The sequence below is a fragment of the Polyodon spathula genome, chromosome 13 (genome assembly GCF_017654505.1).
Source record: "Polyodon spathula isolate WHYD16114869_AA chromosome 13, ASM1765450v1, whole genome shotgun sequence".
Lineage (NCBI taxonomy): Eukaryota > Metazoa > Chordata > Actinopteri > Acipenseriformes > Polyodontidae > Polyodon > Polyodon spathula.
The window spans coordinates 3419319-3445605 of NC_054546.1; the positions used below are offsets into that span (position 1 = coordinate 3419319).

General features: G+C 34.2%; 1 long non-coding RNA gene across 1 annotated transcript; it reads right to left on the bottom strand.

Annotated features, from left to right (window-relative positions):
* Window positions 1-1834: 1834 nt before the first annotated feature.
* On the bottom strand, window positions 1835-17065 carry LOC121326164. Its single transcript, XR_005951431.1, has 4 exons — window positions 17025-17065; window positions 16362-16442; window positions 4484-4531; window positions 1835-2409 (listed from the first exon to the last, which is right to left on the bottom strand). It is a non-coding gene; the product is annotated as an uncharacterized LOC121326164 (long non-coding RNA).
* Window positions 17066-26287: the final 9222 nt, after the last annotated feature.

Here is a 26287-nt window from a genome sequence, read left to right on the forward strand (position 1 = left end):
ATATATATATATATATATATATATATATATATATATATATATATATATATATAATGAAATGAATGAACTGTATTGCACTACAGTTCTCCAAACAAAAGAAAAACATTCTTCAAAAAGTTTATATCATTATCTTCAATTAGGTGCTGCCAAGTGGAATAAGCATACATCCAATTTGCATGTGCAAAGAACACATTTATGGAGCACACAAAATCTTAATATTAAATAGTTTCTTTATTATATTTTTACTAAAAAGACAAAGTGATCTACCTTGGTATGGCTACTTTCCCAGCTAGCTGGCTAGAGTAGGAGGAACACAGGAGGGATACCACACAATGGTTTTGTATTTAATATAACATGCTAGCTTATTTTCTGCACTATCAATTGTTTTACATATTAAACACTATATCAGCATATCCTATTGCTAAAGATTTCCTATTACTAATTGAGCATGTTAATAACATGTAAATTGTTCTGCTTCATCACTTTTATTTTTCAAGTGAATAGAATTGGTTCTGTCATTTTTAACTTATTTTCTATCATTTCAATTTATTATACAGCTTCATGAATCATTAGCTAAAATGTGCTAAGGACCTTTTCATTTAATTCTCCAAATGCAATTCTTAAAAAGAAAAATGATTAATAAAAGTGTTATTCTTTATAGTACTGTAAATTATAGTATTGTAAATTGCCCTATGTACATTAACCATTAAATATATCAGGCTTTGGCTAAGCTCATTAAATACACCTAAACATACTCTATATGGTTACATTATCAGTAAAGGGTTTATAAGAAATGAGAGCATGGGTAGGAATCTGGGGGACACATCGACTCTAAGATACATGCATTATTGTCTACAGCTGTGAAAGCTGTGTACTCACTGGCTATGTTTACAACGTTATTTTACTAGAATTTTGACGTTATCATACTGTCACCATACTACACTTTTCTGGATTTTGGAAATGCGCATTCTAACAAATAACAATTAAAATTATGACCAAAAAAAAGCCTTTAGCAAATGATTACTGCTACAGTGTAGTTTAAGGTTGATGGTAGAATGTCAGATACCGCTTTCCCTTTACTGCACTGTTCTTATTGCTATTTTATTTGAATTAAAGTTACATTGGCATTTACAATGAAAACATATTTCTTTTTTCAGCAGAGAAGGAAATAACACAGAACAGAAAGCAATTTCTCTATGCTTTAAAGGCAGTTCTGCACACTAGGTATATTGTAATTTATAATTGCTTTTTCACATTCAGCGTTAGGCTTCAGAAAATGAAATCTTGATTAGTTCATGTTATTTTACACTAATAATGTTTCTGGGTTTATTCATTTGGGGGTCACACTTAACTGCAAGTGTGGATTGTTTGAGGGAAATGGTAGATGGTAAATATCTGCAATGCTCAGGCAACAATAGCTGATGCCCTGACTTCACCATATCTTTGATTTATATGTTAACAGGACATAGTTACACAAAATGTTTATCACACTTCCAGAGCCAGACGCATTTGTATGTATAGCTTGACAATGTCACTGTCTGGCATTGTGTGTAACAATATGTATCTCAGGGGAGGCCAAAGTTGGCCCTTCCACTCCTGGTTTTTGTTTCAACTGTTCTAAATTGTTTAATTGAACCAATTCAACCTCCATCCTGATCGTGAAGTAGTGATTATCTCATTTTACCTGTTAAACCTGGAGTGGGATGGTCCTCCAGGACCTGGATTGTATATAATAACCTGACTTTGGGGATACAGTGAAGTCCAAACACGAAAGCATATATACAGAAATGAGCAAAAACTTACAACATTGAATTAGATTTTAATTTAATACAGGACTACATAGGCAGCTTTGGGTTAAATGTCATCAAGTTTAAAAATCAGATCTATAAATATCCTGTTCAGTGTCTATCTGTCAATAAATCTATATGTTTTGATAATTAAGTCTTAGACCTGACTATAAATCACCATATATATTGTATAGGGTCTGTGAAAGAAAATCTAATACAACATTAACAATAAAGCAGAATAAAGAACTGGTAAAGAATCATATAACCTACAACCATATGGATACACTTACTGTATGTATATGTTTCATTTGCATTCAACACATCACTAACATGAGAAATAATTCAGTTGTGAAATAGTCTTTACTGTATTATCTCAATTAACCACTCAACAAGGCTATTTGTTAGTAAGCGCATTCAGCACTTACCACTTTCTGTTAATCTGTTGTCTATTCAAAAGCTTCTCATGTCTTTTTCCACAAGATCTAAATCTAGCAATATAACAAGTGAACTGAGTTTGGTAAGTCTCTCTGCATAAAACATGATCAACATCACTAAAGGTTTGAGTGCGCTGCTACGGTCACCCTCATGAAATAATCAGAGAATGCCATGTCTGTTCAGTATTCTACAAAAAAAAACAAAAGAAAATATAAGAAAATTCACAGACGAGAGGAGGCCATTTGGCCCATTTGGCCCATCTATGCTCATCTAGTTCCTAGTAGCAGTATCAATATGCTGAATGCCCATTTAAAAAGATACACGCCACTCATTGAATTAGGAAATTTACTGTACATATGCAAACACAAGGCAAATGTAATCAAAATAAACTGCACATTCCACACCGCACAATCCAAAATGTTGCATCACCAACAGTACAGTAGCAAGGGGTGAAACAAGCACAGATCAAATGAGTCACAAACAGTGAAGGCTTCTTGAAATGCAAGATACATTTGCTGAGATGGATAGAAAAAAAAAAACATGTGAAATAAAAAAAATAAAAAATTGATCTGGGACTTGCTCTGTGTAGAATTATTTTGACCAAGAACAAGCCCCTTAAGGTACAGAAGAATGAAGAGATGCTTCCAAGCCCCTTCTTCAAGGAAACACTTCAGAAGGAACCAAATTGAAGCCCAGAGCCATCAAGCCTGGTCCAGGACACAGGCTACAGGCTTTTCTTTAGTGTTATCAGTGAAAAAAAGCTGTTGCAATCTGTCACTTTTTTTTTTCGACACGTTATATAATATATATATATAATATATATATATATATAGATATATATATATATAATATTAATATATATTTATATAAATATAAAGATATTGTTCAATCTTTTTTCCTTTTCCTTTGAAATTAACTATTTCAGTGATTTCTAGAACAAGTAGAAAAACCAGAGAATACAGAACACAAAGATACATCCTAAGGCTGTATTTCTTCTTAATGACACTAGTGTGAATGGATTGCTAAACATGTGTATATTAGCTATCAGAGAATATAGCTGAAGTAAAGGCATGAACTGTTCTACACTATTGATTTGGTATGGAATAAATAGACAACAATCAAAGGCTAGATGTTATAAAACCCATTCATGATGTGCACTGCAGATTATTCACTGGTAATGGTTTACTATGTCCCATCCCTGTTGTGTGTTAATGCTAATCAATACATTCATTCATACATGCGATTTTAATAAGGATCTGTATTGCACAACAGTGGCAGCAGAGGAAAAAGGTTATCAGATGATTTCTCTATATTTAAAGCTATAGAGAAAGAGATCACCACATGTTGCATGCATACAATCTGTTAAAAGAGACACACATTAAACATGTTTGAATTTAAAATACAAATCAACAAAATACTGACTTTAATTTGCTTATGAATATAATTACCTCTGAATTCTCAAAATGGAGTAAAACACTAGCATGCGTTATCCCCAGGAGGATGATGACCTGGTCAGCATTAATAAAGTAACTGCAATAACTTTAATACAGTACATAATCTTCTTGCCTTACTATGTACTGTATAAGAGACTAACAATGACAGGAACTGGGTGGGTGCACAATATAACTGATTGCAAGGTCATACAAAAAAAACCCCAAAAAACTACATAATATGTATTTCATAGAGATTTCATAAAATAAAAGCGTGAAGGAGCTATGGCTCTGGCAAGTTTACTTTCCTCCCAAATGCAATTACAGATTAATGCTAGAGGTGAACAGATGTACCATTTTTATATGCTGTAAAATCAGGGAGTACATTTGACAGTGAAGTTGTCCTCATTCACTTGGGTCCCAATTGATTACAAACATCTGTTATGGAATTATTAAAATAAAAGGGAACAGGAGAGTTGTATAAGATTGTGTATCATTTCTAAAATATGTATCATGATCTTTTCAGTTCCCCCATGATTGCTCTGCCCTTAGTGTGGGTTTCATATATAACAGGTTCAGTGGGCAGTGTGTTTCGGTAACAATATAAGTGAATGTGTGTAAAAAGATGGCATGCGTTTGTAAAATTGCAGTTTATTGAACAATACATCTGTGCACGTTTTGAAATAGTAAATAGTCAATTTGATTTCTATAAAATGATTAAACAATATTGAGTACCTGTACGCTATGTATTAGATAGTTAACATCTGAATATAAGAAATAATGAAATGGTTGTAGTAGAACTGAATCACATATTCATATATTCATACGTACATTGCTCTGTGTAGAGAAGTATCCGTCTGTTTCCAGGGATGTGCTATCCTGTATGAGTCATCATAGAGAGAAACGGTATCATTAGAATAATATAATTAGAGGGTTTATTCATTTGTCAACTATAATATATTTATGAAAATATGACAATTCCCTTCTTATAACTTTATATGACCACAGGCTAAGAATACAAGAGATAGCTATGCAGAAATGGCTGATCCACTCTGTCTGTTTGCCAGGAAATATGCAGCTTTAAATGTAGTGTGGATTATATGAGGCCTTGGGTAATCAATTGTATTCAAAGGCACCTGAATGACCACAAACTTGAGAACAACATTGAACATCATAAAACGTCTGGGAGAGGAATTACAAATGTTACACACACTTCAAACATATACCATAGTTTATGTTACAATTATAATAGGTTTACTAGTTTTAAAATAGAAAAAAAAAAAACATTTATTACAATAGTATTTATCACACCATTACCACATTGCACTAAATGTAGGTTTTCTTTGAAACTGTTCTCTCTTTTCTTTGGTAAAAAAGAAAAATGCCACAAAACTGAGGCCTGTCCCATTCACTTGTAATCGTTACATTAACTTTTTCATCGATGAAAGGGTTTTTTATACAGACAGCTTGACATATCTGAGTGCCGCTTGCAGTGTAGATACTCATGCATTATTCTTCATTGCTGCTTGCTAATGTTGAAATATAAAAACACTTCTGAAGTGTACGGTTACAATAATTAACCTTGGCATCTTGTTTCCACCTGGGCATTCTTAGTGTGTATTTTCTTGACTTGATGTAAGTGCTTTCAGGACTTTTCTTTTGACTATGTGACATTGCTAACCCCCTTGAAAATCCCAATTCCTGATTCCTGGAGCTAGCCAGCAGCATGTTCCTTGAATATTCACAAACACAAATGAAATAATTTCAGCTCAGCACCTCCCATATACAAGTGTATTGTTTTAACATGGTAGAAGCACAGAGAAGTGCAGTGGTTAATTCAGAGAACCCAAAACACACCCAGCAGCTCATTTCATAGTACATAGTGATTTAAGCTTTTTAACCATGTTGTTTTGCTTTAGTTTTATCAAACGTTAGTTTGTCTATTATTTTATTATTATTGTTTATTAACATACACTTGCCGTATTGTTTTGCTTTTACTTATTCAGTTAATTTCATATGTTGTTTGCTTGCTTCCCGAGGGGTGTTCTCTTAGCCAGAAACTACTGTAGGGGGAACATACACAAGCTTAAACATCCAACAGTATATAAACAGTGTCTCTTTGCTTGAACGGTGGTAATTAGAAAGTCCATATTCATTTCTATTTAACTTTCATTTTACAAACACATGCTATATAATAGTATATCAATTATGCTATTTATGCCACCTTTTTCCTGTATGTAATTACCTTTAAATAAGAAAATTGAATTAATAATCCCAACTATAATTTAACATGACTTCCTCTCTGCAAAATTGTTTCTATAGCAACACTTGTTGCACCCTGCAGTTATTGCTTAAATACGTGCTTTTGAAGTGAAAATTTTCAAAAAAATGCTGCTGCAATTCTACATTATGTTAAGCACATAAAAAAGGAAACAGAAGAACATGTTTGATATTAATATAACAATGAAGTTACCAGCCACTTACTGTGTACTGTAACAACAATGAGGTTACCAATATCATTCTCAGAATGTAGCTATCACATCATTTACAGACATCATGCGCACTTTATATCTTACAACACCACCTGATTCTAAAAATACCACTATACCTCATATTAACACAGTTTCTCTGTGGGATAAAACATTCCGTTAAAAATGATACTATGAATGGCAAGGAAAAGGTCATTTCTGTTCTTCTCATTTCTGCTGGCAATGTACCCTGTATCACTTTCTGATTCTGATGGAAACCAATCAAGATATTGCATATTGTGGGAATCCATGAGGATTAACTCTGACAGGAAATAAATTAGGACCAAAGCAAAATGAAACAACTGAAGAAAACCCCATCGGTACAAAAGTTTAATTGCTCTTGAACCTATGTATTGTTTAAGCCTGTTGAATGAATGTAAAAATGCAGTGCAGGAATTCAGTTATGGATTGGCCAAAAGGAAATGGTAGACTGGTGGAGTACAGTTCCAAAAGAATTCTGTGCTCAGGTGATTGATGCAACTTCCATTATGGAGAGCACAGGAGAATTGTAGCTTGTGAAAACATTGTGTTACGTATGGCACGCTTCCATCTGTGTCAGGCCATATATGTTTTCTCCACATGAGATACAAGCCACAGATCTTCATCTAATTCCTTCAGGAAAGTCGGGTATGTGCAGCCATGTCTGTTCATCTGTTTGAGATGTTTCCTTGTGAATCATGTGAAATCGGAGCACTCTTGGGTAAAGAAGCAGCAGTCAAGCTGGCATATTCTGCCTTTCCTAATAACTGCAGTATTTATCATGAAACATCAGTAACATGCACAGAAATGCCAGCCCTTTCTTTGACACATCTACAGTCTTGATGTCCCATTGTTTTGTAAACTGACATGCAGTATGTAGCTATGCCATTTACATAACCTTTATATAATTAACAGATAATGTTTGGGACAGCTTTTGTCCAACCTCTGTATAGACATACACCAAATGCAAAAAAAAAAAAAAAAGAAATTTGTAACACATAAGCAATATTGCCAAGATTCAACCCATGGAGTACTACATTGCTTATATTTCTATTGTACAGTAATACTTCAGTTTTGCAACTTTAAAAGGTGAGCTGCTTGCTGTCAGTTGTGACTTGATGTATATGTGTACATTTTCTATGTATGTTTGTATGGGAGGAAGCAAATCTAGTCAATAATCTTTTGTGTTTTTGCTTTAGTGTAATAAAGAAAGAAAATTAGATCTCAGTTTGAAACAGTTGAATCTTTGCGGATAACTGGATTCGTAATTTGTAATGCATTTTAACTAGAAATTACTCATGTATGGTTTTTTTTTTTGTTTTGTTTTTTACCCAGACATCAGTAGACACTCCATTATTCATTTAGTACAAAGCAACTGTCCTACAGCAAAATGAGCCGTGACAAATCACTTTCTGTAACACACCAGTGTATAGCACTTTACCATTTGCATACTGGACTCAGTTCCAAGACATACATGCAAGAATCCAAGGGACATCAGTAGAGAAAAGACCACTCCATTATTCATTAGTACAAAAAGCCAACTGTCCTACAGGCACAAAATGAGCCGTGAACAAATCACTTTATCTGTAAGACACAACAAACACACAACCAAGTGTAGAGGCACTTTACCCAATTTGCATACTGACCTACTTCTCAGAGAAGCCCATCATTGTAACACAAAAGGAAGCAGCAGTAAAAAACAAAAAAGCTGTTTCTCATCCAGAACCACTTTGTCTTGTTCTGCAGTGATTTGGAGGGACTTTTATTTACATGCAGGAATATGCTCAGATGGAAAAAAAATAATATGTTCTACAAACAGTGAGGGCAGTTAAATTACTCTGGTAGCAAGCTTTCAGTAGATTAACCATCCAGAACAAAAGATAACATAGTGCAACATGAAAGTGGGTATGAACGGGGGACCTGGTCATGTTATTGAGGTTGAATTACTATAAGGCCCACCCAACTTAAAGTTTTGAGAACGATCAGCTCCTAGAAACAAAGTTTAAGATTATGATTTTTTCCTTGTAAGCAAGGTTTTCACCAATTAACATCAGCTCACAGAAATTGAAATATTTCTTCTGGATTTTTAGACCAAAAAGAGAACAGGTGAGTTATATTAACAATTCATAACATTTGGCTAAGAAATATGTCTTACAATTTTGTTATTTTGGTTAAAGGGAAGATATTGGAGAAGCATGGTGAGAAATTAGCTGTTGTGATGTTGTCTACATTTTATTTTTTATGAACAAAGACGACATTAAAAAATGAAATGACCAGCAAAACACAATTGCATTAATATATATTGAACATTTATGAACAAAATTTTCTTTGTATTTCATGTAAGACTTGTCATCTAATAGAAACTTTTAATACTGTTACATACTAACAGCTACCCTTCTTGGCCCAGTTAAACTCCTAAGTTCTTAACTTGTACAACTACCATACTGTCAATGAAAATCTGTATTATTTATTGTGCCAGGGAAAATGAAAGGCACACAGTAACTCAGTGAAGGCCGAAGGAATGAATAAATGCACACTGTCATCAGAAAAGTAATCAAAGCAGCTTATTGTTATTATAGCTTTTCAGTGATGCCCTGGAGTACAGATGTACAAATATTTCTAAAGCATATAATGGATGTAAGAATAATACAAAAACCATGGTATTCAGCAAGAAAACAGGACACTGTTGAATAGACTTATTAGTACAGTCGCTAGGGAGTGGAGTGACTTGTTTCACTCATTTTAACTGAATCATCTAACACAGGGTTTGGAAAACAGCTTTCTGTAAAATACTGCTCTTAATGTGTAATTTCAAATAGACTTGTGGCCATAAGAAGACTTTTATACACACATAGTGAAGCATCACATCCAAGTAGAATGTAAATATTACTGTATTGTTTAATTTATTTTTATTTTCTTTCATTTTCTGACACATTTGTATTTGTTATTGTACTTACATAATCTGTTACTTACTGGGAAGCCATGACATTTGAAAACTGGCAGCAATACAATAAGAAATTAGAAGCTAAGTTGTACTTTAATACAACAATTGTCACGTGTTCATCATGTGCCTCAAGTTGACCTGACGTAATATATATATATATATGGTAATAAAGCACGCTGTGGTTTAATGAACCTCCACATTACAGTTTAGTATTCCTTTGCATCTTCTTACTGCAGCTGCTATTGAAACAAGACCGGTTTATACATCGCAGGGAAGTTAAAAGAAATATTGTCCAAACCTTATGATATGAACAACATTATACAAACTCCTAAACAAATTTTCTAAATCAATGGCAGAATAATGTTTGCTGCATTTAAAAGCATTTGACAAGATATGATGCAGCAGCAAAAAAAATAGACACCAGGGTATATCTAATGCTGTAACACCATCATGTCAATAAACAACTACTCTGCATCTTTAACAATGTCCGATAAATAATTTAACATTATGATGTTTCTAATTAAACGTGACTGTCAGCAATTCTATTAGTAATCCATTTACATTTTTAATTACAAACAAATCAATTCAAATTACAAATGAAGTAATAGGAAAAGACATTTTTAGGTTGATTGCATAAAATATTAAATGTATTTATTTTTTAATTAAAAGAAAATTGATTGCACACCATCACAAAGGGATGCATGACTACTGACTAGACTACTGGAAAATAACTTATGAGATGATGGCAAGTTTGTCTACAAGCAACATCCAAGAATGAAATATTTATTGTGAAAGTTGTTTCAACTTTAAGGGATTTCCCATATAGTACTATATATTTGCAGACATTCATCTTTTTCTGTTTATTTTAGTGCCATGTTTAAACAACTTCTGTCTTTAGTATGATGCTTAGCATTATGTGATGAACATTAAAAGATGATATTATTTAAAGATGACGCTCACCTAAAAAAAATGGATGCACGGTAGCAAAAATTACGTTTTGACAAAAAGGGTCTTTTAATGATCCAAAATCGGATCACCCTGGAATCCAAACAGCATCGGATCTAAATACAGTCACCCTAGAATCAAAACAGCATCGGATCTAAATACAATCACCCTAGAAAATGAACAGCATCGTATCTAAATACAATCACCCTGGAAACCAAACAGCATCGGATCTAAATACAGTCACCCTAGAAACAGAACAGCATCAGATCTAAATACAATCACCCTAGAAACAAAATAGCATCGGATCTAAATACAGTCACCCTAGAAACTGAACAGCATCGGATCTAAATACAGTCACCCTAGAAACTGAACAGCATTGGATCTAAATACAATCACCCTAGAAAAAGAGCAGCAGCGGATCGAAATCCAATCACCCTGGAAACAGAACAGCATCGGATATAAATACAATCACCCTGGAAACCTTGTAATTTTGCTCTTACATGGAATTCTTGCCAATGAATCACACCTCATACGGAAAAAAAAACAATCAAACTAACATGAATCACACACACACACACACAAAAAAAAAAGATTTATATATGTACTCAGTAATATAATGCTTAGTGGCACCAACTGTGCACTCAATTGATTAGGCTCATGTTTGCGGGGAACACTTTGATATGACCATTTGCAATTGTGCATTTTGTCTCTATCATTATGAAACCTTATACAACTTATCTGATCCATCCAACAAGGAGTTATACGAGCCACAAAGGTTTGCAGAAGCAAACATCCATGAAATAAAAAGAATAAGAGCAGTATATGTATGTATGCAGGATGTCAATTTTCTTGTGCCTTGTGACTATAGAGATAGGGTTCTATCATGGAAAAATGTACATATTGAGTACATTGTAACTCTGCATAATAACATTGTAATTATGGGTATGTACACATGTATTTACTAAGTAACTGCTATGCAAATACACAGTAATTAGAGACAATGTAAAGTGTTACCGTAAAATTCATACTAGCCCAAACCATTAGGATGATACTCTTCATAATATTGTATTCAATGGTCCGATATCAAATGAGATTGGATTCACCAACACAATACTGCGAAATGTACAGCTGACTTTCATTCAAGGTAAGATTTATTAAAGGAATGTTTTAGCTTTGTTTTACCGGGGGCAATATTTCCTTTTTATCCAACAGGTAAGTTAAGTTTGAGGACACTGCTCAATAATATCACTGATGTTGCCTTGCAACAGGATGTTAATTACTGGGCTTAGGAATTTGGTGGCATGGCTTATCTGCCATTAATTATTTATGGGTTTCCATTTTACATTAGTGTCTAAATAGAACTTCCTTCAACTCTTTCCTTAAAGTTACCTTCATTTATTTCTGAAAGGACATGAACAGAATCTTTACTCACACTAGTGCATACTGTGATAAGATATTATTGCAGCTGTAAATATACCAATTGCATACACACAAATGCCATGTTAGAAAATTACAATAAGGAGGGTGAGTTTACGATTGTTATCTCAGCATTGTGATAAACACTTATTCATTCAGGAAGTCTGTGATATTAATAATAAGCCTATACAATGTGACCTCTTCGATTAGTTTTTCAGCCAGTAGATTATAATGTGTTTGGTTAGATGCTAATGAAACTATGAATATAAATAGTTTCACTGTAACACTATGACCAAAGTAATTGAAGAATATAATAGTTAAATAACAAAAGGATTCAAGATTTTCATATGAATTATTCACTCTGAATGGTGCAATACTGTAGACCTATTCAAGATATAAATCCAAATCTACCAACTTCAGATACTAGCTCTCAAATAAGCATTTGAGTTGCTTCCACATGAGCCACTAAATTTAATTACTGCTGTAATGTACTAAGAATATCGTACTGACACAGCTCATTACCTGTACCTATTGTGAAATGCAAGCAGTGTTTCCCTTACAATTAGAAGAAACGAAGCAAGAGCAGATATTGGAAAAGATTTAGCAAATGTAAGTGTATAGTCACTCCAAAAAATAAACAGAGCAATCACAGTAAAATTACCTTTTGTATATACTTTATGTTGGGGTTTTTTCAGTAGTATGATTTCCACATCACTGCTCTAAATGTCTATAATGTCACCTTCCCTAATTCAAACATTAGGGTCAGTTACAGCAATGTAAACTAAATATTATTGAACATGAAGCTGAGATCCAAGATCTTGACATTGTTGAAATAAATCACAGATTAATAGAAATCACAACAAACTTATTTGCAAATAGCCAGCTGTTTCTATTTTGTTCTAAGGGTGGTATCTGAGAAGCAGCGCAGATAGCTTGCCAGAAGTAACTCCTTAAAAGAACCTATGAGGGATACAACTTTAAATATGTTTCCATTCAGAAATGCTAAACTTCCTCTGCCAACATAGTAATCATTATTAAAAAAGTAGGGCTCTAATAATGTGATGCTCTCCTAAGTCCAGATGATTTAATTATGTGGTTACATTCAGCCCTGCCAACAGAAAAAAACAGCTGGCTTCCATTTTCAATGTAATTTAATTGCATTTGAATGGTTTAAGCATTTTCATCCTAAACATGTAGGCATTCTGTTACTTAGCACTTACTTAACTTAAAGAAACAGCAATTAATTTTTGTGCTCTTTGGGGGACATGTATCAAGCACTTGTGATGGCGTTAAAATTGCCCAGTATGTATCATGACACTTTTGGCAAGTTAAGGCCGTAATAGCACCAGTAAAATGCATTCTGTCCTGCAATGTGCTCCGCCGCTCATTATAAGCCATGCATTTTAAGGTATGCCAAGTCTTAGTTATATGCATGGACAAATGTGGGGCTTATTTGTAAATGAAGTCTGTTATATTAAAATTAGATTTATGAAGTGGCAGAACAGCAGCGCCCACCCTAAAAGGATCAATTTCAAATTGGTCTTATTTGGCCTCAAAGAAGAATTCAGAAAGCAACTGATAGAAAAGAGCATTATGACGGTAGTCATATAGGGACCCGGAAAATTCATGGTATTTTTAAAAGAAATTCATAAATGACAATAAAAAAACTAAGAATTTCATGGCGTGAAAAAATAAATATCTTTTCACATTATATTCTAACGTGTAAGCTGCCTAAAATGTATTATCATTGACAGTTCATCAAGAACATTACCTAAAAACCTACTGCTTCACACTCCACCAGTTTAGCGCTGCGCTGGTCGATCTTGATACACGTCCCCCTTTGTGCTTCCTCAATATATTCTTAATTAGTTCAATAACATTAATGAATTCTGTGATTTTGAAGCCAATGACTTCAGAATCGTATTAAAAAGTCATGGGTTTCCAGTTTCCTCGGGAAGAGACACACATAATATGGGAGCTATTTAGCTCAAAGTCCAACTGCCCAGAACAGTCTGAATACTTGGCAAATAAGATTGTGTGCTCAGGTGGATGGACAGAAACTTGTTCAGAGACATGTCCTAGAGCAGGTCCAGTTAAAGCCTTGTTAGACAACAGCAAAATCTATATGAGACTTGGCCTGCACCCAGTGCATAGTTCCAGTATGTGTGTTGTGTGACTGAAGCATCTGGCATGCTACTATCCCCTTTAGTTGAGTTCAGTACTACCTGGAGCCCGTTTATAGAATGATTGCATAATCTTGACTGCCCAGAATAATAGAGGAGGAACTGAATGAATGGTTCTAGATATCTAAACCATTAAAGGAATGTTTTTTTAAGAGGATGAATTGCAGAACTAGTTTCTGTTTAAACAATTTCCGTACTGTGAGCCCAAAGCTGGAAACATGAACTTCAACAGTTTTGTGAAAGAAGTAAACATCAAGAGACTTGGCCAAGGTGGGGGCACTCCGACGGAGCCAATGGAATCAACAAACAAAATATTTCCTGCAGGAAGCTCAAGGCTGTTGCAGGATATCACTAATGCATCTGAGGGGTCATTGCATCTCGCATGAGGTAAGTTGTTGTGCCAGCAGCAAAGAAAAAAAAAAAAGAAAAGCAATTCAATGCTGATGGATTACTTGAACCAAATGTTACATATGCAGGTAATTGCAATGTGTTGAGGACATGGTTTTCACAGCAGGTGAAACTGAGGAAAATTACTTTCATTGTGTGTATACACTCCATACTAAATGAATAATATTAGCAAATATTTCATTAAACCCATGTAGCCAAAGCAAAGAACAAGCCCATCCCAAACATGTTTTTCTTGTTTCTAATTATGGTGGATTATCTGCAATTTTGCAGAAGTGTGGAAAATGTATACTGTAGGTATTTTCTTAAACCCGAATAAGCAAATTACAGCAAAAAGTATGGCTAGTGCTGTTTATTTAATGGTTTAAAATGTAATTTAGCCCTTATAGGCAATTCTTATCCATATACCTTATAGGCAAGAATTTGAAAGCACCAAAGCCTGTATTGTATATAATTCTAAAATAAAATGAAAAGTGTGTACCCTGGATGCAATCACTGCATTTTGTGCATCCTTATAATAGGTCTGCAATTAGCATCTTGAGCCTTTTTTAACTTTCCAAATTAACATACTTCACTGAGTATTTCTAACGATATAGAAGCTGAAGATCAAGGTGACACATGGTACATTATGGAATAGGCTAAAGGTGTGTGCAGAAATGTGTGTGTAGAAATGTGTGTGTAGACTTGTTGCTGCTTTTATCACATTAACACATGGCTTTTTTTATTTGAATAGAATTTTAATTTAAAATTAGTAGGAATTCAGCTTTTATCTTACCCAGTGATAAAAACAAGACATTTATAGTTAAAATACAAGCATGTTTTGTACATATCACAAACACCAATGTTACAATTGTAATAGAGACTTTTAAAACTGGTTAATATATATATATTATATATATTATAATTATATATAATATATATATATATATATATATGAGGTTCCATGATAATTCAATAATTCAATACTAATACATTATGCATCATGTATAAACTCCAGACACCACTGTTATTTATTACTTGAAATTTATGAGATTATTGACAAATTCTTGTGTTTGGGGCTGGGGTGGGGGGGGAGTATTTCTATAAGTTTTCTTTAGTACTTCCCCAGTGTGAACTCAGTGACATGCTGCCATAAATACTTATGCCTGAAGCCATGCCAAAGGAGATCAATCAAAACTCCATTTCCCTTTGCATGCTCCCTCTCCAGAATAGTTTAAGGAACCTATCACCCCTCTCAAAACTAATCTTAGCTATTTTACTTTACTTATCCAGCAATCACAATATGGAACATTAAACCCTTAGAAAATGCCTGCAGTAGAACGATTGAAATAGATACATCTATTTGCATTAAAATGAATTATTGTTTTTGTAAGGGTGCTGAATTTGTTTGGACTGGTATTGAGGTCTGCTTTCTGCATGCATTAGCTCTTGCACCCCAAGAACCAGACTGACAAACTCTCTCTCTCTCTCTCTCTCTCTCTCTCTCTCTCTCTCTCTCTATATATATATATATATATATATATAAAGTGCATCACATGACCATGCGTATATATAGCGTTTAGCAAGGCTTGCATCCTAATGAGCCGATTCACAATGATAAATCACTACGCACCACTTCTAAATTCCATGACAAACTGCCATTTTATTTATTGTTAGTTACTGTGGCAGGAAATGGTGTTGCAGTGACGTCAGACCAGAAGGACGAAGAACAACAAACGTATCTGCAGTTTCAAAAAAAAAAAAAAAAAAAAAAAAAAAGAAAAAAGACGCGGCGTGCGCCATTTTTATTTTAAATACAAAAATAAATAAAACATTAAAACAAAAACAACACTGTCCTCACAGAGCAAAATAAATATCCAAACAATAACAAATCAGGAACACAAAATAAATTACACACACTGGTCAGGCTGGACAGATTGCCGTCACTGATCCTGCATTATTTTATATTTTCGATTTCGCTCCTCGCTTGCTCTCGTTCCGCCTCTTAATACCCCACCCGGATTGCAGAGAACTGCAGTTATTTATGACCATCTCCCAATTAGCAACAAATGAATCACTTAATTAATTCCGGAGATGGCCACCTTCTGCACGAGTTTTAAATCAAAACAGACAGAAAAAATAACACCCATTTTCCAAAACACAACATACAGCGTTTATGTAAATAATTAGTAAATCATAATACACAAATAACACAGGGGCGGACGGGGAGACCCTGTTCTAAAAATAAACAAACAAAATACATTTAAGTAAGGCTTTTCTACCGCCCTGCTACAGTTACAAAACCACATACAAAAATGAGTGGCATTCACCTGGTTGCTTTAATATATTTGGGGAATAAACTCCTCATAACTGCTACAACACCAACTTTCTGAGTGAAGACAGCAATCCATCTGAAATAAATAAATAAATGCACCATCAAGAGTAGACACATAACCCTAGATGAGCAACAGCTAAATGAAATGGAAGAAAATAAAGTTTTAAACACACACACACACACGCACACACACACACACACACACACACACACACACACACACACACACACACACACACCCCCCCCCCCCCCCCAAAAAAAAAAAAAAAAAACATAAAAAAAAAAAAAAAAAAACTACAGCATGGGCTGGTTAATGTACTTAAAGAAAAAAATATGGGCATTTATTTTATTTAGTATTCAGTCTCCAGTTTTATAATGCTGAGCTGGACTAAATACATATTTTAACAGTAGAGGTTTTAACATCTCTGCTGATAGCGAGTTTAAAACCAGCACTAATGTATTCATGTCAGTCAGGAAAGCTCTTAGAAAAGCAGGTAACGACAAGGCCAGACAACCCCCCTGAATTTGTGATTTGGAATTTAAGTGTCTGCGTGAAACTGAGGTACTGTCCACTGACACTGGGGTCGGATTGAGATCCAAAAGGATGGAAACGTACTAGAGTAAGTGTGCCTCGCATATAACAAGTTCACAAACTCACCTCAAGATCTGGCTTCAGTCTCCATCGCAGCTGCTCCCTTTACTTCCTTAGTGTCATTTGAAACTCCTCCCATCATCACAGCTTGTGCTCAGTCCTCTAATTTCTAGTAAGATGGCACTTTCGATGCAGAAATTCACAATAAACAAACATGTACAATTTATTTTTAATAAGCAAACAATTTAATTAAATTAAATTTGGGACTATATTACACTACGGATGTATACACAATAAAAGTTGGGCATGGACATATGTACAAAACTGTTGCTTTACTTTTGGGATGAATTCACCATTTCATTTACTGACCAGAATGACACTTTGCTAACAGAAAACTGTGCTGACCAGTGATAAGGGATAATATGGCTCAAGTAGAGAGTGACTAAGAGCTGTTTGGATTTGACAGATGCTGAGGGCTTAAACAGTAGTAAACTCAAATGTGTGCCCATTGCAAACTGTAGGTGACATCTCCAAACAGCTACTATAATTGGCATTAAAACTGCCTATTTTTTTTTTTTTTTACAACCTTTTGCTTTACTTGCTTTAAAGCGTCCTTATAAATAAAATAGGTTTATTTCTAAAGTAAAAAATAAATAAATTCTATTCCCTTATAAATTATAACATGACTGTAAGATGATAAAACTAAAGTCTGTGCAGATGGATAGGTGGCTACCATTGGCAGACTGAAGATCAAGAAACAACTCCAACTTTTCCAACTTTACCCCACCAGATATGTACAACTGTCCATTATACATGGTTTTCATTTGAGGTGTAGTTCAAGGTGCATGGTTTGGGTGAAATGATTCTGTTGATAACTTATATTGCTGTACAATCTGTTTGTAAAGATAATCAAACTGGAAGAAATACATTATGTACATATTTGCATTCATGTTCTCATTGCTAGTTTATCCTTGATTCTGTGTTAACAATTGGACTAAATTATTTGATTGAAATATGCAATAAGTGCTAATGTAGTGAATGGCTTTTTAAAGGAACAGCTTGCAATCGTATAGCTGGTATTGAAGATGATGTACCTGCCAGACAGAATGCAACAGATGTCGATAGAACTGGAACAGATCAGAGCAGAATACTGAAAAATTGTGTTAATAGACAACGCGCTGGAGATGTTTGAAGTACCATAAACGATTAGTTCTTGATGATTGTCTAAACCACAGGACCAAATAGGCAGATCATTACTCAATATGTATGACAATGGGCTAGGTTCTCAAAATTATTTACTCTAAAAATCATTATGAGCACCTTTTTCAGTAAAGACGCACCTACTAGTTACCAGACTAGTTATTTAGAGACGTAAATAGTCTAAATTTGTTTCTCATTTAATTTAGGACTATAGTAGTGTTTTTTCTAATGACAATTTGAAGAAAAACAACTTCGAGAATCTAACCCACCTTGTGGTATTGTGCTGAGTATTGTTTCATTACCGTTTCCAAGAAAACATTGACAGTACTTATTTTTCGTTATGAACGGTAAAGCTGTAGCCTATATCAACATGAAGCCTTTGTTTATTGAGATAAAGAAAACAAATGCACTGCCATGATGTTGTTGATTTAATCCCAGTTTGCTGTTCTTATCCTCCACTTTCTAGACTGAATGTGGTCCAACTGGAATTATCCAAAGCATTTAATGTGTTCCCTACACACACATAAAAAAAATAAAAATAAAAGAATTGCTAGTCTGCCTTTTATTTTATTAAGCAATGGTTTGAGGTTTACCTAATTCGGAGCAGTGTTCCAGATTGTTATCTTTTTTCCTTGTCATAAAACAGGGAGCTAGGCTCTTTAACCAATATTGTAAACGGTTTAACTACAGTTTACTTCAGCCTAAACAGAGTTTAGCATATATTAATTTATAACCATTCTGCATATGTTTGCTTAATCAGCTTTGCTGTATTGGTATGATACTGTATATCACTAGTCATTAGAAAGTCTCACAATCTTATTCAGTTTAAGCTAGAATTTCTGATGATGTAATTAACTTTTAGCGTGTGTTTATAGTTTATGACTGAGCCTGTTATTAGAAACAAGCTGTTTTGTTCCTTAGAGGCTTATTCCTGGAGTATAAAATAAATATATTGCTTAATGCAACCAATAAACTGAATAAATACAGGCTGCTGAAACGTTGTATTTTTTCCTTCAATAACATGAATCTTTCCTGTAACTGCACTCACACTTGGACAATAGAAATATTCTTATTTATGTATTTATTTATTTATTAGGTTAAATGTCTGTTTGCACTTTTGTATAAGGCTTTATAAGGAAAATAAATTGACGAGGGGAGAAAACTATTGAGAATCTTTGACTCAGTTTGCCAATAAGGCATGGTCTAAATTAAATGCTGCTGTACATCCTTCATATCCTTGGTAAAACATATCATCATCAAATCCAAATGCTGTATGAAACACATGTATTAAAATGGATGTGTACAATAAGTGCTCTGTACAGAATAGCTAACCTTGGTTTGCCATTCTGAAATGTTCCACTCTTTGGTTTCCATTTAAAAAGAACACCTGTTTCCATATATACAATTAGGTGGTAAATGTGTGTGTTGTTATACATTTGACTACTTCAGTGTCAGCATTACTTACATACATGCAGTATATCAGACATTAGCTTCATACGCAAGGAATATGTGTTCTACGGAGAACCTCATAATTAATTAAGGAAGGGTATGACTATTGTCTTGAATGATGTTCATTCAATATGTATTTGACCCTCATAGAGAAAAGATGCTGCAGTTTTGAGCTTCAATATTAATTTATTTTCAAAAGGTAGTATATTAGTTAAACTCAATAATGTATAGTGTAGTGGAAATTACCCCTTTCATAGCATGTCTTGTAAACATGTTAAATGTTTACTGTTACTGTGCTTTGCATATTAGTTCAACTTCTTATTTCTTATAAAATAATTCCATACAGCTTTATACGATCAGTCTTCAGTTTAACTATGACCAATATCTTCTTAAATTCTTATGCAGTTTCAACTCTCTTATTTCTTATGTATGTCTGTATTTCTGACTCAATGTATAATTTTAAAGCATATCCTTATGGTCTATATGATCAAAAAACTGTTTGCTCTAGCTTCAAACTAATTGTGTCATCTGTCCCTCTGTCCTTTTTTTTTACCGTTTTCTTTCAAACTCAAATTTAGCAATACTGCCTGTATTGTTAAATACCAGAATGCCGTATTACAAAACATACATTCTGCAGGCATTACTAAAATAATGGTGGAGGATGAGCCCTCACTGTATTATATGAGACTTTTTCTTTAGTGTGCCTCAGAACATCATTCCTTCTTTTCTTAATCTCCTCCATCGTTCTTTAAATAACGCCTACACTCTAAGAAGTAATGGCTCTTGTTAGAACCTTGCTTTGCCACTGTGGGGAGACGTTTTTAGGTGCTTCTAAGAACCCTTTTTTACATTAATTCTATATTCTCTATTGCAGACTTTCATTTTTGTCATGTAAGCTATATATGTATTGAAAATTGGAGTTTGCAAAACAATACGGTATTATAAATCACAATTTACAAACTGACTTCATCAGAAAGGTTAAAAATGAGCTCTTTGCAAAATGTTATTAAATGTTTCTTTGTACTTGAAAACTATGTCTCCTTCTTGCTGCAGACAACTCTCCCACATCACCTTGCCTTTTATATAGCCTACTGTCTGACTGTGGCAAATTAACGCCTGCTTTTCAGACTTCTTAAAATAATAACACAAATACAAGGCCCTCAGTTACAAGCAGCTTTAATAATCAGACGCAATATTTAATAGACCTAATTTGCAAAATTCCTTCCCAATTTTAGCAGTTTTGTTCAGAAATAGCCCAGAATTACATATGCATTTACAGAATTACATATGCATGAAGGACTAAAGCACACAGAGACATTGCCCCCGCAAATCACATGTTAATTGTGTGTTTATGCCATTGCATGTGTTTTATAAATCTCATCCAAGAATTCAGAAACCTCAGTGCCGGTTTACTGTCATAAAACATGCGCAATACTTTTATAAATATGGGCCTTATAGTAGAAAAGCTGAGAATGTTATGGACTGTTTCATTTGTTGTAAAGAAAATAAAGTTTCTACTATGCTGTGGTGCATGCATAGTGAAATAAAAGAACACTTGCCATGTGTTCATCACATTAAGACACTGTCTGAATAGTCATATCTATCCTCTGCTAACCTACTCTAGAATTAGAGTTTTACATGTATTTCTGTTTGAAATGATCTCTTCTAATAGAGAAACCAACTTCATATGAGCAGTTTCATCACACACAGCTTACAAGAAAATAAGAGAGCAATGTGCAGATTCAATTAATGTTCAGCAAGCTTCCAATTTGTCATGCTTGACACATCTTTTAAGTTGATGTGACAGAGGTTTGCTAGGTTCTTGTAAGCAGTTGCATTTTTCTGCATTCATTCATCTAAAAGACTGTTTTAGTTTCCGTGCAGTGTAAAAAAAAAAAAAAGAATGAATTTGTTTGTTAAACAAGCCTTGGACAGATTGATTTATCAGCACTGCTCTTCAAATGCAACCCCTGACAAAGGTAACATTAAAAATTAACAAAAACATAAAACAATTAGCATACCATATGATCAATGTTCATTAAAATCAATCTCACATTGAAATGTCATGAATCAAACATCTAATAATGTAGCATTTTGGTTATACAAAAGTGAATGTTGAGGTATAAAGACCCCTGATTGAAGGGGGGATCTCATGCTATACCTCCTGAGCCAAGGCTACAGAAAGATGCACAATAAAGCCATAACAGTGACCAGGGGGTTTGCAATGTTTTCCATGTCCTGACACCTAATCCATTGATTTTTAAAGCGTGTACAACAATAAAAGAAATCCAAGACCATCGGTTGAGTCCTGTATGATCAAGCTGGCCTTGGTGCCCCTTCAGTCTGCTACTGTTGTCATGTCAGGCATTAACTATTGATCCTTCAGTCAGATTAACAAGCCATACTTTCTTTAAGTAAGGGGCATTTATTTGTAATATCTTTTGCAATATGTTTATCCTCTTGAGATTAAAAAAAAAGAATGTGCACAGGTTTCATTCCTATTTCAACGACTATGAATTGAAATCCAAAGAAATCAGCTCTTAAATTTTAGGATTACAGTGGTAATCAACGGAATGCAATGTACATTATAATGTACACACAAGAGTCACAAGAGGAACTTTTATTTCAGTAGACTTTAATCAGCTGGGGAGTTGTTTGAAGTAGTTTGCTATAAAAACATTATGAGAAAATGAATACCAAATGTATCATAATGAAATACTTTTTTTCATTTTGTTTAACATAAAGATAATTGGTAGATTCCTTAACAAATATTGCAGCTTTCCCGCTGAAACGGTACATCACCATCCCTTGCATAATCATTTTGCCACTTTAACAACATTAAAAAAACATGATGGCAGAAACAAAGGGACACACTTAAGTTGATGTTCGGGTTACTGTATTTCTTGAGCCGTTGTCAGGCAGCCGTTGTCTAGCATGTGTCTCCAGTAAGACTGACTTACTGCCAGCAGGAGGGCAGGAGCTGGGAAACATTTATTTCACTGCTAACACAAACACTTTTAATGAGATTAATTAGGAGCTGAGCATAAGAAATGCATTACATCATGTTGTCTTTTCTCACTAGACAAAAAGACATTCCACTAGGTTTGTTTACAATTGATTTTGCTTTTGGTAAGCCAAATAGAACATTCTCTATTATGTTTGTGATGTCACTTTGCTGTTTTTCACTTACAGTACTTTGTTGTCATGACTACCTCCAACACGGCTCATAAACATAAAAAGAGTAAAGTGAGTAAACCAGACCACATATGTTTATTTTTGTAGAATAGAATAGAAACATAAGCAGCAAGAATGATTATGTGTATTAGGTATCCCATTTATACTGTGTATCTTTATTATATATATATATATATATATATATATATATATATATATATATATATATATATATATATATATATAATATATATATATATACACACACACACACACACACACACACACACACACATCTAGGTTTTAATGTTTAGGAGAGGAAAAGAAAAGAACATCCTTGGACATTCAAAACTAAAAACCCCAAAAGCTCAAGCAGAACATAAACATATCATACACAAGAAGAGACGAATTGGAAATTCTTTATAAATCTACAAGTAAATCCATTGTCTCATGAAATATTCATGCACTCGCACTATTTATATAACATGATTCAATTTCCAAAAAGATAACACTGACTGAAGGACACTGAAATGGGAGTGGGCTATTAATGACTTGCTTCAGTCCCCACCAGGGAACATTTATTGACCTCCTTATAAACCCAGATAAAGAGCAGCAAAGATCAGATTTAGAATTTTATGGCAGTCATTTTTGGGATCATTAAAATAGATCCAGAAGTGTCCAATATTTATATACTGATGACAAAATATGGTAAGTCCTCTCAGTTGTCTTACTGTGCTAATTATATTCAGATTTAAAATATATAATACAGCATATATATATATATATATATATATATATATATATATATATATATATATATATATATATATATATATATATACACACACACACACACACACACACACACACACACACACACACACCCTGCAAAGTTTTCACATTTTGTTGGCACCTGAGTGTACTCCATGACGCTTTCAAATTAGACTTTACATGTAAAACCAACGGAAAATACTCGACACTGATAAAGTTAAAAAATGTATATAGAATCTAAATAAGTAAGATTTACAGAGAAAAACAGATTAATCTCAGTTGCATAAGTATTTAACCCCTTTGCTACTGCAGCCCTAAATCAGCTCAGGTGCAAATGATTTGTTTGAAAGGTCACAAAATTTATGAAATGGTTTCAGCCTGCGTGCACTCAAAGTGGTTTAACTAGTAGATAATTTCCCTCAGGTATATAAAGACTTTCAAGCTGCAACTCACACAGTGATCCAACAAAGCAACCATGAATACCAAGGAGCTTTCTAAACAAGTAAGGGATAAAGTGGTAGAGAGGCACAGATCAGGAGAAGGGTACAAGAAAATGTCAAAGACGCTAACTATCCCTCTCAGCTCAGTGAAGTCCATCATTAAGAAGTGGAAGATGCATCATACCATCCAGACTCTACCCAGATCAGGTCGCCCTCCCAAACTAAGCAGCTGTATGGACGGATGGCAAGAAAGAAGCCATTACTCAAAAAGCCTCATCTTAAAGCATGTATGGAATTTGCAAAAAAGCATGTAGATGATACTACAGACTTGTGGGAAAAGGTTTTGTGGTCAGACCTAAAATTTAACTTTTAGGTCTAAATTCCAAGCGTTACGTCTGGCGTAAGCCCAACACTGCACATAACACAGTCAACACCATCCCAACTGTCAAGTATGGTGGTGGCACCATCATGTTATGGGGATGCTTCTCTTCAGCAGGGACTGGGAAGCTTGTCAGGATAGAGTGGACAATGGATGATGCAAAGTACAGGCAAATCCTTGAGGAAAACTTGTTTGAGTCAGTCAAGACTCTGAAACTGGGGAGGAAATTCTCATTTCAGCAGAACAATGAAACACAAAGCATAAAGCCAAAGCCACAATGGTTGAAGAAGAAGAGAATTAATGTTCTTGAGTGGCCCAGTCAAAGTCCTGACTTGAATCCAATTGAAAATTTATGGTAAGACTTGAAGATTGCAGTCCATCAGTGATTCCCAACAAACTTATCAGAACTGGAGCAATTTTCCTGTAAAGAATGGGCAAAAATGTCACCATTTTTCAGTGTTCAGTTTAACCACTACAGCTTTGAATAAAAAGTTTTAAAAACTGTGCATAAATTATTTGGTAGGGAGAAAAATATTTCTGCAAACCTATATATATACAGGAATTGATTTTAAGGATGAAAGTGGAAATTGTGCAGGATATAAATGTCTTTGTGTCAGTTAAGTCATTTTCAAAACACTTACTACTTGCAATTCTATCTCAGTTCATTTTTCACTTTTTAATGAGATAACTAGGGGTAGAATAGGAGTCAATGTATAAATAAAGAGTAAAACCTGTCTAATCCTGCCCTTCAACATACCAGCCGTCTCTATCACCAACACACTGGGGTCCAGACCAAATCCCTATTGAAATAACAGGATGCCCTCTACAATCCGGCATTGGTTTGTAAGTAGCACACTGGAAAGTCCTGCAGTGTTCGTAGCTCCACAGAACGCACACCCACCTTAGCATTAGATTTAATCTAGCCTCTGGTTAATTAGAGACACAGTCACAACTTATTCCTGTTTAACTGACTTTGAACACAGGCACCTCTTGGCATACTGTGCATACAGTTTGCATACTTTTAAATATGAGTGCTATTGGTTCTCCTATAAAACAAATTCAAGGGCTATGCATTTTTTAAAATAATTTTACTAACATTTCACAAAAATAAAAATTAAATCCACTCTTGCATTATTTATCTTTGAATGGATTTCTATTCATGGACTGATGAACAGCATAGAGTGACTTGATTGTCTCACTTCAGTTATACTACTACACTTTAAATTAGGGATTTGTTAGAGCATGATCAAACAGTTTTATGCCTATCAAAGCAAAGCATTGTGATAAATCATGCCCTAAACATAGCATCTGTTCAGAATCTAGAACAAATATATTAGTGTATAGCTTATCTATACTGTGTTGTGTGATTAATGTCAAAAACAAAATCCAAGTACACAAAAGAGCTGAAAAATAGACTCCGAAGAGAAAGAGATTTTCACAAAAACAGAGCAAGTGAAGACACGTCTGCTCAGGTTGGAGTGAGGAATCAAATGGGGAAGGTTGCTGTGTGAAGTAGCGCCTGGTTCCAGAATGCAACAGACACGTGGTCACGGCCTATCAGACGTCTTTTTAGGTCATGTGACACAAGGGTCATTTCCCAACTCATAATGGTTGACATTTCGAGATTGAAAGGGAACCATTCTAAAGATTTTTTTTTTTTTTTATTAATTTCTGTTCAAATGTGAATTGCTTAAAACATTTGCACATTGTCTCAAATATTCAGTTGGTCTTTCAAACACTGACCTCATTGTACATTGTTTCAGTGCTATGGTGGTGACTACATTCAGAAGATGAATATTGTGAAACAATTTCCATCTCAACATGACAAGTGTCACACATTGATAACTAATGTAGTTAAATGAATTGAGCTGTTACTATTGTGATTATTTTCATTTTCTACAAAAAGCTTTTTAACA